Source organism: Triticum aestivum, chromosome 1B, assembly GCF_018294505.1.
Source record: "Triticum aestivum cultivar Chinese Spring chromosome 1B, IWGSC CS RefSeq v2.1, whole genome shotgun sequence".
Classification (NCBI taxonomy): domain Eukaryota; kingdom Viridiplantae; phylum Streptophyta; class Magnoliopsida; order Poales; family Poaceae; genus Triticum; species Triticum aestivum.
The window spans coordinates 571,326,163-571,341,135 of record NC_057795.1 but is presented as its reverse complement, the minus strand read 5'-3'; positions in this window follow the sequence as shown (position 1 = coordinate 571,341,135).

Below are 14,973 nucleotides of genomic sequence, written 5' to 3'. Positions count from 1 at the left end.
AACAGGCGATGGAAACGAGGCATGGCGTACCGCACAATGGAGGAAACGGACCTCCTATGCGGAACGGGGTCCTGTTGATCAGGAGGGGTGTGGCATACCGCAAAACGGACGAAACGGACCTCCTACGATCGAAATGGGGGACCTGTTGATCGGGAGGGGTGTGGCGTACCGCAAAACGGAGGAAACGGACCTTCTACGATCGAAACAGGGGTCCTGTTGATCAGGAGGGGTGTGGCGTACCGCAAAATGGAGGAAACGGACTTGTGTTGGAGCGCTACGGTCGAAACGGGGGTCCTGTTCATCGGGAGGGGTGTGGCATACCGCAAAATGGGACTCCATGGGATACTGTTCATCTCCACCGTCGACCTTTTCCAGCCTCCACGGGCTACCGTCGACCTCCTCCAGCCTCCACGGGCTCCTGTTCATCCAGCCTCCACCGCGCGCTACTCCACCGACTACTATTCAACCACCCCTCCACCGTCTACTGTTCATCCAGCCCTCCACCGTCTACTGTTCATCCAGCCCTCCACCGTCTACTGTTCAACCACCCCTCCACGGCCACCCCTCCACCGTCTACTCTTCATCCAGCCCTCCACACCACGGGTTCCTGTTCATCCAGAGGCAACGCCACCGCTTACTGTTCATCCAAACCCCCCGCAACGCTCACTGTTCATCCCAGAGGAAGCATCGATCGGCTTCAGTCAGCAGCAATAGCGAAGGAATCGCTCCATTGGGTTCAGTTAACAGCCATCGATCAATCGCTCGGGTTCAGTAACGCATAGCCTGCAGTGCAATCACTCGGGTTCAGTTAGAGCCCAACGTCTCGCTCGGGTTCAGTTAGAGCCAACGCCTCGCACACACGCGCGTACGTGTACGAGAGAACCGTGCATCGCTCTGCCCCCGACCTCCCACCGTAACCGGCAACTCCCTGAAATTTTCCTCCCCCTCGCTTCTACCACGGTTTTTTTCGTCATGGACGGCCCAAAGAATGTCATGCAGCTGCGTCTCCGGCCCGCCTAGGACGAAAAGCCCATTTTCTGTCATGATTTTTTGTCATAGAAGTAGGAGCTCACCACATCTATGATGATACCGGATTTTGTCACAATTATCATCATGGAAGTGTCATATGTATGACAGAAAAAAATTCGTTCGGCCCAAAATGTCACAGATGTGTCTTTTTTTTGTAGTGATAAAGGGGATACACTTTAACGGTTTCCCAACAAAGTTTCAGCCTGGTTTTGGGCCAAGTTGCCACACCGGCGCGCACGCTCCTGGGACCGCAGCGGCCATGGAGGACTACCATCCGAGCTCCTGGTGGAGGGAGCCAGAGCAAGACATGGAGGGGAACAAGAGCCCGCTGAAGTTCTCTCGAAGACCTCTTCTGTGACCTCCGCCACACCTTGGCGCTACTGACGGTGTCATACACCGGGGTGCCTCACTCAGGGGTGCCCCTGTCTCGGGTTTTATCAGGGCCCACAAGGCCTAGAACTAGGGAAAAAATCTTAGGAGGGCACCTGAGACCTTCTTGCCCTCCAAGACAAGGGGAGCGGCAGAGGAGATCACATCTACTTCCTTGTCAACCCTAGGCTTCCACCGACTATACAAGGGGAGGCCAGGGAACCTTCATGACCATCCAATCTCTAATAGCAACCCTCAGTAGCAATCTCACATACCTTTGTAAACCCCTCGCATGACGTATCCATCCATCATGAATAATCAAATCAAGCAGGATATAGAGTATTACTCTTTGTATGCCCAAATTAACTTGGATAACACCCTCATGTGATCTCCAATCTAAGACTCAAGTTGCGCTTGGACCCCCTACCGAGGGACCTGACGGTATTATGCACCGTTGGCTGCAGGAGTGCCAGATCCTCTCGTGGTCGTGCGAGCTAAGATGTGTTGCCACCGGCTGCCTTGTAGGGACCCAATTTTAGTGGGAAGCCAAGGTGACATGTGACACGGGCCTCCCTCCCAACGATAATAAGAGCAAAGATGGTGAGAAGATAGTCTCGCAAACACTATTGGCTTCCATGCCTCCATCTACCCCGTCTTGTATGGGGCATGAGACCATGACAGGCGAGGGGTGGCACGAGGTGTTGATGCGGTGTGGTCCGCGTTGTTCGACATCACCAATCCCAACAATGGCTTCCTGTCCCATCCCGAGTTGGCTTTATGGTCGATGTCGCCAATGTCTCGCTTCTGGGCACGGCACAACTATTTGCAGAGATCCCTTTCGGTGCTCTCGCTGCTTGGAGAATGGGCACTGTGCTCTTGAGTGCCCCAATCCTGGTGACCACTCAAATTCCTCGCATGCCTCGTCGTGTCGTCTGTGTCCTGCCTTGGCATCACACATCATCGCGATCTAGGTTCATGTCAGGGTTCAAAGAAGTTTGTGCTCCTCTATGAGGGGCTTCAACATGGGTCTTGGGCATTAGTCCTCTCTGGTACCACTCACTCAGAAATCATGTCTGATGTAGTGCTGCAGTCCGCTCTCGCAGATAGGGTTTAGGTGTTGTGATCCTGGTTGGCGTGGGCAGGGAGTTTTCCATAGCGGGCGGAGGCTGCTCTGAGTTGGCTCTCCCCTGTGATGACTATGTTGCAGACTACTATGATGCCTCATCCTACTATTATGTCTGGTGTTGGCTCCGCAGAAGATAAGGGAGTAAAGCTATATGGTTGTTTCTCCTCTCGTGTCGGGGATAATTCATCCTCCATGTCTGCCATGTCCCCCATGTTATCTACATCTGAGAGCGAGATCGTCGGTGTGCTCGCGGCTCTAATGCTGCAGATCGTGCCCGGACTTTGAGAGCTATGCCCGAGCACTACTCCACCTTTGTGAGTTGAGAAGTGGAAGCACCTATATCCATCGTGTCGATGGTATTTGAGGTTTATAAGGTTCTGGCGACTGATATGCTAGCAATGGTGGCCGCAGATGAGGAGGGTACTACTCTTGACCACGCTGCCATGCAGTCACCTGAGTCCATTGAGCAGATGGCTCACGTGGATGATGATGATGTTCATGTGGGCGATGATGTTGTTGTGCCTGGAGTGCCGATGCCTAACCTCGGGGGCTTATTCGCCATCAAGCTTGGCGAATACCTATCTAACTTGGATGCTAAATACGAGAAAATTATTGAATGTCTCTTGAGGCAGAATGCATCAAGGGACAAACCCAAGAAGGATGACGGTCATCCTCAATCTAACACGCGCAAGAAGAAATCTAGCACGTGCAATGTAAGAAGGGTGGCAACAATGGGGAGGTGCAAGTGCTTCCATGATAAAGTTGTCTAAACTACAAACGTGGTCTTGGATATGTGTCTTGTCTCTATCGTTAAATTCTTATCAAGTTCTTGTGGACCGTTTGGATTTCATTTGTGACGTTGTGACCCAAGCGCATGGGGGTTCAACTGGGTCAGTGTTGGGTTTGTTTCTTGGGTCGTCCCGCGGTTTCATAGGTTGGGAGTAGTTCACACGAGTCAGCAAATTTTTCTCGGTTTTGCCAGATTTTCCACCATTTAACAGGGTAATTCTCTTCTTCTTAATTAATGGATGAGTCAAAAAATTTACTTCTTTTTCGAAAAAAAGGCAAGAAGCGTCCCTCCGTCCATGAACGGGCTAGAAAGAAAGAACACAATTAGATGGGAGTGAAGTGATAACAACACGAATCCAATTTCTTGGGTAAAAAGGGATTATATATTTTACTCAAAAACCAGAATTTTGTTCAAAGAGGTTATCCAGTCCTGGTCGTAGCGCTTCAATAAGTTTATAACGCCAGGACACTACCACGAAAGTCATTTCGCCCTCAAGATTTTCACACGAGTGTAACGATTCATCAATTTTGTTGCCAACAAATTTCATGACCTTTTTACGATTTTTGAAATTACTATATTTTTTTTGCAACTTGGGTGCACCAACACCCAAGAGCCAAACGTTCTCCTCCAGAGTTACTGGCTATCATAAGCGAGCTACAACATTGCCTTGGCTTCATGGAACCTAAACTCTAGAGCAGGGTCGTGGTACGTGACCCGCCTGCGTCGAGTTCATTGGCCGCAACGGCTAAGAGAACGTGCTTCACGCTTAGGACACCGGCAATTTTGCTACTCAAATTTCCCATACCTCATACTCTCATCAGATTTTATTGTGGAATTGAATTCTCGATGTCACTCTGCAGTCTGCACGCTCATTTGCTCTGCTCCCCCCTAGCAACTAGCAATACATTTCCGGTGTTGGTTCCCTTGCACACACACAAGTGGACATGGTTTCTTTTTTGCGAGAGAAATTTTCAATTTATTCATCAATCATGGCAGTACAGAGAACACAAGAGGTATTAAAAATTACAACTATGTCTATGGACCACCTAGTGAAGACTACAAGCACTTGAGCGAGCCGAAGGCACGCCGCCGTCATCGCCCCTCCATCACCGGAGTCGGGCAAACTTTGTTGTAGTAGACAGTCGGGAAGTCGTCGTGCTAAGGCCCCAAAGGACCAGCACACCAGAGTAGCAACCGTTGCCGATGAAGAAAGTTGTAGATTGAAAAGATCAAAGCTGGAACCACACGTACGAAGACGAACCAAAACTGGATCCAAATAGATCCATCTAAGACCAGCACCGATGGAATCCCATGAGATCCTACGGAGACACACCTTGACACATCCTATCCGCACCATCGTGACAGGGATAGGACGTGGGAGACATTATTGCTACCGAGGAACATCGCTGCCGCCACACATCACCAACCAAGACGTTCAACCTAGCAAAAACCAGAACGTGATCCCTCCTGCCGGCGGGGGGGGGGGGGGGGGGGGGGGGGGGGGAGGGTGCGAGATCCTACGCACCTCCACAGGCCAAAGGCCATCGGAGGCGGGGCGGATCCGCGGCGGCGCCGCCGGGAGGAGGAAGAAGACTTTTCTTGTGGAGGAGGAAAGACTTTGTTTAGCTACGTACAAGTGGACATGGTTTCTATAGGAATGTGTACGTGAGTGAATATATATGTGCCTACCAAACGTCTATTTACTATTTAGTGCTCTTACCTATTAATCTGTTGACTTTTTGATGCTCTGCTCTGAGCATCTCCAACCCTTACCCTACAGAAAGCCTAAGAAAACTAAATATGGGATTGTTGAGAGAGAGAATACCATTTTTATATGAAATACCGTTTAGATATTTTTCCCTGAAAAAATACCGTTTAAATTTTTGTAATATACCAAATTTAATTAGAAAAATGATACAATATATCCCATCTAAGCATTTCCCTCAAAACCGGCAATGCTAGCCTGCCCGTCGGGTTTACATGGCCTGACACATGTAGGCATATATCCTGCATGGCAAAAGGCATTTATTCGTGTTTAAGTCTGTCTATTATATACCAAAAGCATAGTATATGCAAGAAAAATAGATAGATGGTTTGTAATTCTCAAAGAAAAAAACATCCACTACTACATATCGGAATAGCACTGACCTGCCAAATAGTATCATCACTCACACGTCATTGGTCTCTCGGTGCATCGGGGCCAGTGATGAAACGGTCATCACAACGGGCCAACTGGCCGGTCTGCGATGTCTAACCAACACTGACCGCATGCCAGTCTGTAGGAACAATTTCATTCAATTTTGCATGTCTGTGTTTTATTGATGTTTGGTTACTAGTAATGCTAACGAAATTGCCAAAAACATATGAACACAACTTCACATGTACATTTACACAGATCATTAACAACATATATGAATTCTAGACAAAACCACACACTTCACAATACACATGTCACTGAACATATCAGATAAGTCTACTAGTTGAGCCTCTTAATGAACTAGAGGGAGGACATATATTTTCTCACCGCTCTCTATCCTACTTCATAAGCCCCTTGGTCATCTTTTGTGCAGTGCCTTCAAAATGTAAGTTTGCACACGGCAAAAAACTTCAGGACAATTAACAAAGATATTCATTGGTTTATTTAATACACATGTAGTCAAGAATAGCATAGCTAAGTTTAACGTATACACTCCGCTCGCGGACTCTCTTGGGTTTCCAAGAAGCAGGATGTAACGGCATAAATGGATATTTGTTGTATGTCTGGAGATGGCAGAATCTGCAACCTAAGAAATTATTTTCATCTCATGATGGTGACATTTGAAATCGTCTACTATGCACACAATCCATATCCAAAATGAGGTGTCTGGAGTAGATATGGCCTGCCACTCAGACTTCCTCTTCTCTTCTTTAATTGTGCAGTGCAACTAAAATATAAGATAGTTGCAATACAAATAATTTAGCACTAGCTAAGTTTCACTAAACATTAAAAAGTAAAGTGATCTAAAATGTCTTATATTAGTTTACAGAGCGAGTAATATGCATACACCAAGTATGACGGTCACTTGAACCGTATACCACTGTATCTCTACTCCTACCCTGTAATCACAAGGAATGCCTAATGTGGCAGTTGGTTGCATTTATACTATTTTCCGACATATTCATTACTATATTGTCACATATTCACTGGTACATGGGAGCATATAGCAATTACAAATATTTACACTATTTTTTTGTCAGACTCTGTTAAATAATTTAATAATATGGTTGTGTGCAATACTTGATGCAGAGGCGAGGGTAATTCTCCTTATAAAACATTAAAAAAACTAAATGTATAGCTCCAACTCTAGTCCTACAAGTAGATAGGTAAGAACCATCTTGGCAGTCCCGTGGCATAAAATATAGTTATTTCTTAACTTTGGTCGGAAATATGATTTAAAAATTTCCAAGTTCAAAATAAATTGACACTATTTTCACCATTTAAACATTTTCTCCAAAACTGACGGGGCTAGCTCGCCTGTCAGGGCTATGTGGCCGGAGAGGCACATGGAAATTTTTGATGGGCCGGCTCCTATGTGGCAAAAGCCGCAGATTTGTATTTACACGAAACTAAAGAAACAACAACTATCACATACCAAATGTATTTGCTATGACCTCATCCAATACCTGGTCGTAGCCAGGTAGATGTACGATGATCAGAGTTATGGGCTAGCAAATTAAACTCGTTGGTGCTGATTTATCCAAAGCTACAATATTGCCTTGGCTTCATGGAGCCTAAACTCTAGAACAGGCTCGTGGGACATGACCCGCGTGCGTCGACTTCATTGGAAGCAGCGGCCGATGGCATGGGCCGAAATGCTTAAAAGCCGCACCTCCCCCGCTCCCGCTCCCGCTCCCTAGGGTTCCCCGCCGCCGCCGCCGGCTCCCCCGCGCGGAGCCGCCGCCGCGGCGGCCGGAGCCCGCCGCCGCCGCCAGCCCCCTCCTTCCCCCGTTCCCCTTCTCCTCCCCCCCTCCTCGCCCCTGTACCCCCGCGCCGCCTCCCCGAGCGAGGCGGCCGGGGGCCCTGCCTCCGCGCGCCTCCAGCGCCTCCCCGCACGCATCCCTCCCCCGCCGCCGTCAGCCTGCGCCGCCGGCCCTCGGCCGCGTGATGCTGGCGGCGGTGGGCTTGCCCTTCCCCGCGCGCGGTCCTCCCCTGCTCGGGCGGTGATGGCCGGCGGCGGTGCGCTTCGGCCGGTGGCGGTCCGGCGTCCTGGTGTGGAGGCCGGCGGTGCTCGCCTTGGTGGTGCAGCCTCTTGGCGGCGGGGTGGTCCGGTGGTGCTGGCCGGCCGGGGGCTGTCCCCGGTCCAGATCTGGGCCCGTAGGGTTCCTTCTGGGTCCTTGCGGGTCGGTTCCGGCGCAACCGCAACGCTCTCTGTATGAGGAGGCTGGGGAGCGGCTTGGACTGGGTCAGCGACGCCGGCGGCGTACAAGCTGCTGCGCGGAGGCGGGAGCTGTCCGGGCCTTTGAGGGCCCGGCCGGGCCTGTGGGGCCACGGGCCTGGTAGGCTCCTGCCATGGCGTCCGGTCGGCTACCGTCGTGGACGGTGGAGGTGGGGCCCTCCCGTATGCCGATGGTGCTGTTGCTCTAGTCCCGGCTCCTTTTCTCCGTTGTGCAGAACATCTTCGCGGTGCTGTGGTGAGACAGCGTGGGAAGCTTGGTGTTCGTGTTGGCGCAGGGTGGTGGTCGGTCTGGTGGCGAGCTCCGGAGTGCCTGAGGGAGAGGCTGGGATCGGGAGAAATCTTTGTTGGCTTGGCCGACACCGATGCGGTGGCGCCTGAGGGTGCCGCCGGACCTTCTTGGAGGGCGTCAGGGCTACCCTTCCTCTCTCCTCGCCGTGTACCGGGGGAAACCCTTGGCAGCAGCGTCGTCATCGTCGCGTCCCTTCTTGGAGGTGTTGTTGGGTACAGGCACTTCGGAGTCTCGGAGCTTGGTGGGTGATCTCCGGTGGACGCAGCGGTCACGAGGCTTCGTCGTTTTTGTCGATCCGCCGTTATCGGCATTTGTTTCTTTTCTTTTTTCTCTTTCTTTCCTTTTTGGGCGTGTTTGTGCTGCTTCCGCCCCAGCCCCTATCGTCGGTTGTATCGGTTGGTTGCTTTGTAATACAAAGCGGGGGAAACCCTTTTTTCGTCGAAACCCTTTTTCGTCTATAGAAAGTACCTCGCGCTTAGGACAACGGTACTCTTGCTACTCAAATTTCCAATGCGTCCTATTCCGAGCAGATTTTATTGTGGAATTGACTTCTGGATGGCACTCTGCACGCTCATTTGCTCTACTCTCCAGCCTTCCGCCTAGCAACTAGCAGTATACATCCGGTGTTGGTTCCCCTACACACGAATAAAGTCGACATGGTTTTTATAGGCATGTGTACGTCAGTAAATATGTGTCTATAAAACCTCTATTTAGTGAGCTTAACTATTAATTTCTTGCCTTTTTTTTTCTCTCGTCAAGCCATTTTGTTGCTCTGCTGTGAGCATTTCGACCCCTTTCCCCTACGGAAGGCTATTAAAAAACAAAATATGGTACTGAAGTGAGAGAATACGGCTTGAATTTTTGAAACTTATAAACCATATTTAGGAAATTAATTGATACTCCCTCTGTAAACTAATATAAGAGCGTTTAGATCACTACTTAGTGAACTAAACGCTCTTATATTAGTTTACAGAGGGAGTACTATATATCACATCTAAACGTTTCCTCCAAAGCTGACAGGCTGGCCTGCCTGTCGGGTTTCCTGATCTCACAAACATAGTCATACATTTGAGGTGTTCCTACGTGGCAAAAGGCACATATTCATGTTTAAATCTATTTATTATATACCAAGAGCATATCATGTAAGAGAAATAAAGAGATTGTTCGAAATTTTGACTAAAATGCGTTGTTATTCCATCAACTCAATGTAGTTGCACACCTTAAGCCAAGAACTCAGGAACTCATCAATTTCGCGTTTATTTGATTAAATAAGGCCAAAACAGATTTGGAAAAGAGAAAAACTGTCCACGTGGATGTCACGTTAGCATTCCAACAAGTTTTTGTGTGAACTTCGTTTCCTTGTTGGTCACGCTAAGGCAGCTAAGGCAAACTTCTCTTGCCCTCCAAGCTCCACAGGCCAGCCCATGGATCCTTCTACCCGGCCTTTGCCTGCCGCTCCAGCCTCTCGTGGTCGGGAGGGGAATCCCAGTTACCCAGCTCTGGCTAGTAGTTTATACTACAGTTTTTTAGTCCTCACAGGGCCGGCGGTCGGACGGATGGCGGGCCTTCATCTATGATTTGGTCTTCCGGAATGTGAGCCTCCTCGAATTTTGCCTGTTAGGACAACATCGTTGGAGCTCCGATGTACATTCTTGCGGTCTCCTTGAGGCAACGAGTTTAGGGTTTATCGTCATGCATGTGTGATGGTGAGATATGGTGTTAAGGGTTCAATGGCGGAAACTGTAGCTCCAGAGCACCGGTCCTTGGGGCATCACTAGTAGAAAAACACCTCATAGTCCCGGTTCGTAAGGGCCTTTAGTCCCGGTTCATGAACCGGGACTAATGGGTCGTTACTAATACCTCCACCCATTAGTCCCGGTTCAAACACGAACCGGGACCAATGTGCCTCCACGTGGCCCTGTGCGCCGAGCCCAGTCAGGGGCCTTTGGTCTCGGTTGGTGGCTCCAACCGGGACCAAAAGTCCATGCTTTTTTTACAAAAGTGGCTGCTTTAGGGGTTTTGGGGTTATTTTTAGGTTGTTATTAATAAAGAGAAGTGTCCTCTCTTATATCTTTGTCCTTGGTTTATCAACGCTGCTGCTATGTTCATTTCACTCGCTGATATAACATGCTTATGCATGCTTGCATCATACATTATCATATATAATAACAAGTCCTACTAATCATGCATCATCATACAACTTCTACTCGTTATTAATAATAAGTCATACGATCATCATCCTCATAGTCATCGAACCCAACCCTACATAATTGTTCTTAGCACATGATCATCAGTATCAGGTAGGACCTAAACACCCTTAAGGTAAAATAACATAAAACAATATAGACCCTGACTCTCCATTATGAAGAATGGCGATCATCCTGTCTCCAATTCTTGCCCTTCGCTGCTTATTGCTTCCAAGAAGCTCCTTACGACTGTCCATACATTTTTTCCATTATTTGATTGTTATGTCTCCACTTCTTTTAGAAACCCGGTATGGACAGTTGAGATTCGTAGGACGACCTGGTTGTATGTTCAAAACAGGAAGGCTACCATGCGTATACATCAGATGAGGCACACAATCATTCGGGGTTATCTGTTGAAAAAGATAGTAATAACTTCATAGTTAGCAATGATGTACTAGTTTTAGAAGTGTGCAAAAAGATGCACGGATGTTGTAATAGTAAAAAATAATCTTACCAGGGTATCTCCATGGTAGTTACCGTAGTTCAACACGTGCACTATTGGCACGTATTGACCATAATGTTGAGGAGTTTGATTATAGATATTGTAATTCTCAAGATCAGTACAAAATGCGACCAGATGATTTTTCTCCTGGTAAGTTAATTCAGAGCCTTCGGTGTAGTAGGTTCTGTGTACCATCTTCCGCACATTCTTTGAAGAATGAAAATAAGCTGTCAATGGAGATATATAAGTTGTCAACTATTTCGAAATAAACAATATAAATTACTTAATAACTATGTTAAGCTCACACGGGGGAAGAATTGGAGGTGTTTCCACAAGGACCCAAATCGAAGGTCTCTCCTGCTCGATTGTGGGATCACCAAGATCCATGGTGACAAGCATACCCTCATCAAGACCATACATCTTGCAAATTGCTTCCCAATTTTTGCAACCAAAATGGGTTACACTCTAAGCATTGTACAACTTTACTTGAAAATCCACACCATGATGGGTACTTAGGATAATTTTTTTGGTTTCGAAACTTTCATGGTCTTCAAGATATAGCGTCTTGCAAAGCATGGGATAAGATAGTCGAATTGGAAAAGATGAAAAATATTGTCATGATTAAAATAGTTGAAGTCATGATTAATTACGAAAAAAACTATTGTCGTCGGTTGCATACCGTATGAACATCGAAGGTCTCCTCGAGCTTAATGCTGAAGCGACGATCTTCGTCAAGCTCAATGAACCTGTCGCAGATACCTCGGTCGTCGTGGCACCAGTCGCACTCCCCCGGGCGGTTTTCGTCGTCCGAGTACGACATTTCCGGCCTATGTTCATAATTCAAATATTAAACTAGATTATTAATCATGGGTTGACACTCGATGATGTACATAGCTCCTCCTTTCATTCCCGAGTGCATTATTACACCAAATTGTCTAGCACACGGGAATGAAGGAGAACTTATCCAATATGAGCATTCAATAAGCAAAACCAAATCATAAAATAAGCAAAACCAAATCATAAAATAAAGTAGTATTCAAATTAGCATGCATTCAATAATTATAAGCAAAAGTACATCATCTCTTGGTGTCCGTACATCGTCGAATATTATCACTAATATAACATCACTAATACAACTAGAACCATAGCGTCCGACGGGTATCAACGCGGGCGGTGGACACCCAAAGATAAGGAACCATTACAGGATCATAGCTCCAGTGAGATCCCTGAAGAACCTGCCAGGTATTGTCGCCTGCCCTCCAATGCAACCATGTAGCGACGGACGTGCTCGTCCTCCTCGCTGACACGGTGACATACCACCTCCGCGGTGTCCGGAAGTCTCGGCACCGTCACTGGCTCACGCGACCGCCACCAAACAAGGATCGGGTCAACAACAGGCTGCCTCCTCACCAACCTACGTCCCCGGAAGGTAGCACCTCCCAATACCAGCCCGGCGGAGCCCAATCCCGAACATGGTCCTGATCAAGCAAGCCTCCACCGCCGAGTCGATGACGACGAGGATGCGGGATAGGCATCGCCGACGTCGATGCGGGAACTACTTCTATATATAGTTAAATAAAGTAGTTTTATTAATTAAATCAACTATCTAGTTCAACTACTAATTAAGCACTTACTATAAATAAATAAAGTACTACTTACTAAAAACAAACTACTTCCATATATAGTAAAATAAATTAGTTTATTAAATCAACTAGCTAGTTCAACTATATATATATATATAAAGCACTTACTATAAATAAAATAAAATAGTACTTACTAAAAATATGAACTACATATTAATATGAATAAATTAATTACACAATCTAAATTACACAATATGAAATACGTACATATCTAAATCACACCATCTAATCTAACAAAAAGATCTACACATCTAATCTAACAAAAAAATCTACTAACAGGAAAAAAATCTAACATAATATGAACAAATTAATTACACAATCTAAATTACACACTATGAACTACATATCTAAATTACACCACATCTAATCTAACAAAAAGATCTACACATCTAAACTAACAAAAAAATCTAATCTAACAAAAATCTATGAACTATATACAAAAAAATCTAACAAAAATAAAAGAAAGTTGCTCACGGGCTACGACGGCGACGGCGACGGCGGCGGCGGCGGCGACGGCGACAGCGAGGTGCAGCAGGGCGGGCGGCGACGTCGGGGCGGCAAGGGCAGGCGGCGACGACGTCGAGGCGGGGCGGCGACGACGAGGTGGCGGCAGGGGACGTGGCGCGGCATCGGGAGAGATCAAAGTCGGGGCGGGGCGGCAGTGCTACTTATATAGCAAAGGCTTTGGTCCTGGTTCGTGCCACAAACCGGGACCAATGCCCCCCTTTAGTCCCGGTGGGAGCCACCAACCGGGACCAAAGGCCTCTTTTCGGCAGCCCAAAGGGTGGAAAACGAAGACCTTTGGTCCCGGTTGGCGGCTCCAACCGGGACAAAAGGGGGGCATTGGTACCGGTTGGAGGCACCAACCGGTACCAAAGAGTGGCATTGGTACCGGTTCGAGCCACCAACCTGTACTAATGGACGCGTCTAATTTTTTATTTTCTGCAGCTGTTTTTTAGTTGATTCTTTCTGCAGCTGTTTTTTTAGTCCCACCTCGCCAAGCGAGAGGCACTCACAGCTGTTTATAAGCCCTGAGTGCAGAGACGATGAAGAAGAGGCTCAATGCTCACCTGCACGTTGGTTAGCTTCAAGCCTTGAGGAATAGGGTAGACTGCACAGAGGTATGTGCAGTGCAGTTGACACTATTCCGAAAGGCTTGAAGCAAATTAACGAGCATTGCGCCTCTTTTTTATTTTAATGAATTATTTTTAATAGTTGTGATTAACTTTACTAAAAAAGGAGCATATATGCTTATTTTTAATGACTTATTACAACTCAGAAATAAAATAAAATAAAATAAATATATCAGAAAAGAAAAAAAACTATATAAAAAACTACTCAGAAATAAATAGAAGAAAAAATAGTTGTGATTAACTTTACTAAAAAAGGAGCATAGATGCTTATTTTTAATGACTTATTACAACACAGAAATAAAAAGAAAAAAATAAATATAGCAGAAAAGAAAAAAAACTATATAAAAAACTACTCAGAAATGAATAGAAGCAAAAATAGTTGTGATTAACTTTACTAAAAAAATGAGCATAGATGCTTATCTTTAATGACTTATTACAATTCAGAAACAAATAGAAGAAAAAATAGTTGTGATTAACTTTACTAAAAAATGAGCATAGATGCTTATTTTTAATGACTTATTACAACTCAGAAATAAAAAGAAAAAAATAAATATAGCAGAAAAGAAAAAAAAACTATATAAAAAACTACTCAGAAACAAATAGAAGAAAAAATAGTTGTGATTAACTTTACTAAAAAAAGGAGCATAGATGCTTATTTTTAATGACTTATTACAACTCAGAAATAAAAATAAAAAATAAATATAGCAGAAAAGAAAAAAAAATATATAAAAAACTACTCAGAAATGAATAGAAGCAAAAATGGTTGTGATTAACTTTACTAAAAAATGAGCATAGATGCTTATTTTTAATGACTTATTACAATTCAGAAACAAATAGAAGAAAAAATAGTTGTGATTAACTTTACTAAAAAATGAGCATAGATGCTTATTTTTAATGACTTATTACAACTCAGAAATAAAAAGGAAAAAATAAATATAGCAAAAAAGAAAAAAAATATAAAAAACTACTCAGAAATGAGCATAGATGCGCTTATAGAGAAAATTCAACCTAAATTCATAATAAATATCTACTAACTTCAGAGAAATTCAGTATGAATTTAGGTTAAATTCCCTGTATAAGGGTATCTATTTTCATTTTGAGAGGAGCTCAACAAGGCAGAGAGGGAGGGGCTTATAAACCGGTTTGATTCCCCTTCGGTTGGCGAGGTGGGACTAAACTCTGACCGCAACGAGGACCAACCCTTTACTCCCGATTGGTGGCATGAACCGGGACTAAAGGGCAGCCTTTGGTCCCGGTTCGTCCCACCAACCGGGACCAATGGTGGTGGGCCAGGAGCGAGGACCATTGGTCCTGGTTCGTCCCACCAACCGGGACCAAAAGGTCCAGACGAACCGGGACCAATGGCCCACGTGGCCCGGCCGGCCCCCGCGGCTCACGAACCGGGTCCAATGCCCCCATTGGTCCCGGTTCTGGGTCGAACCGGGACTAATGGGCTGGACCGGCCTGGAC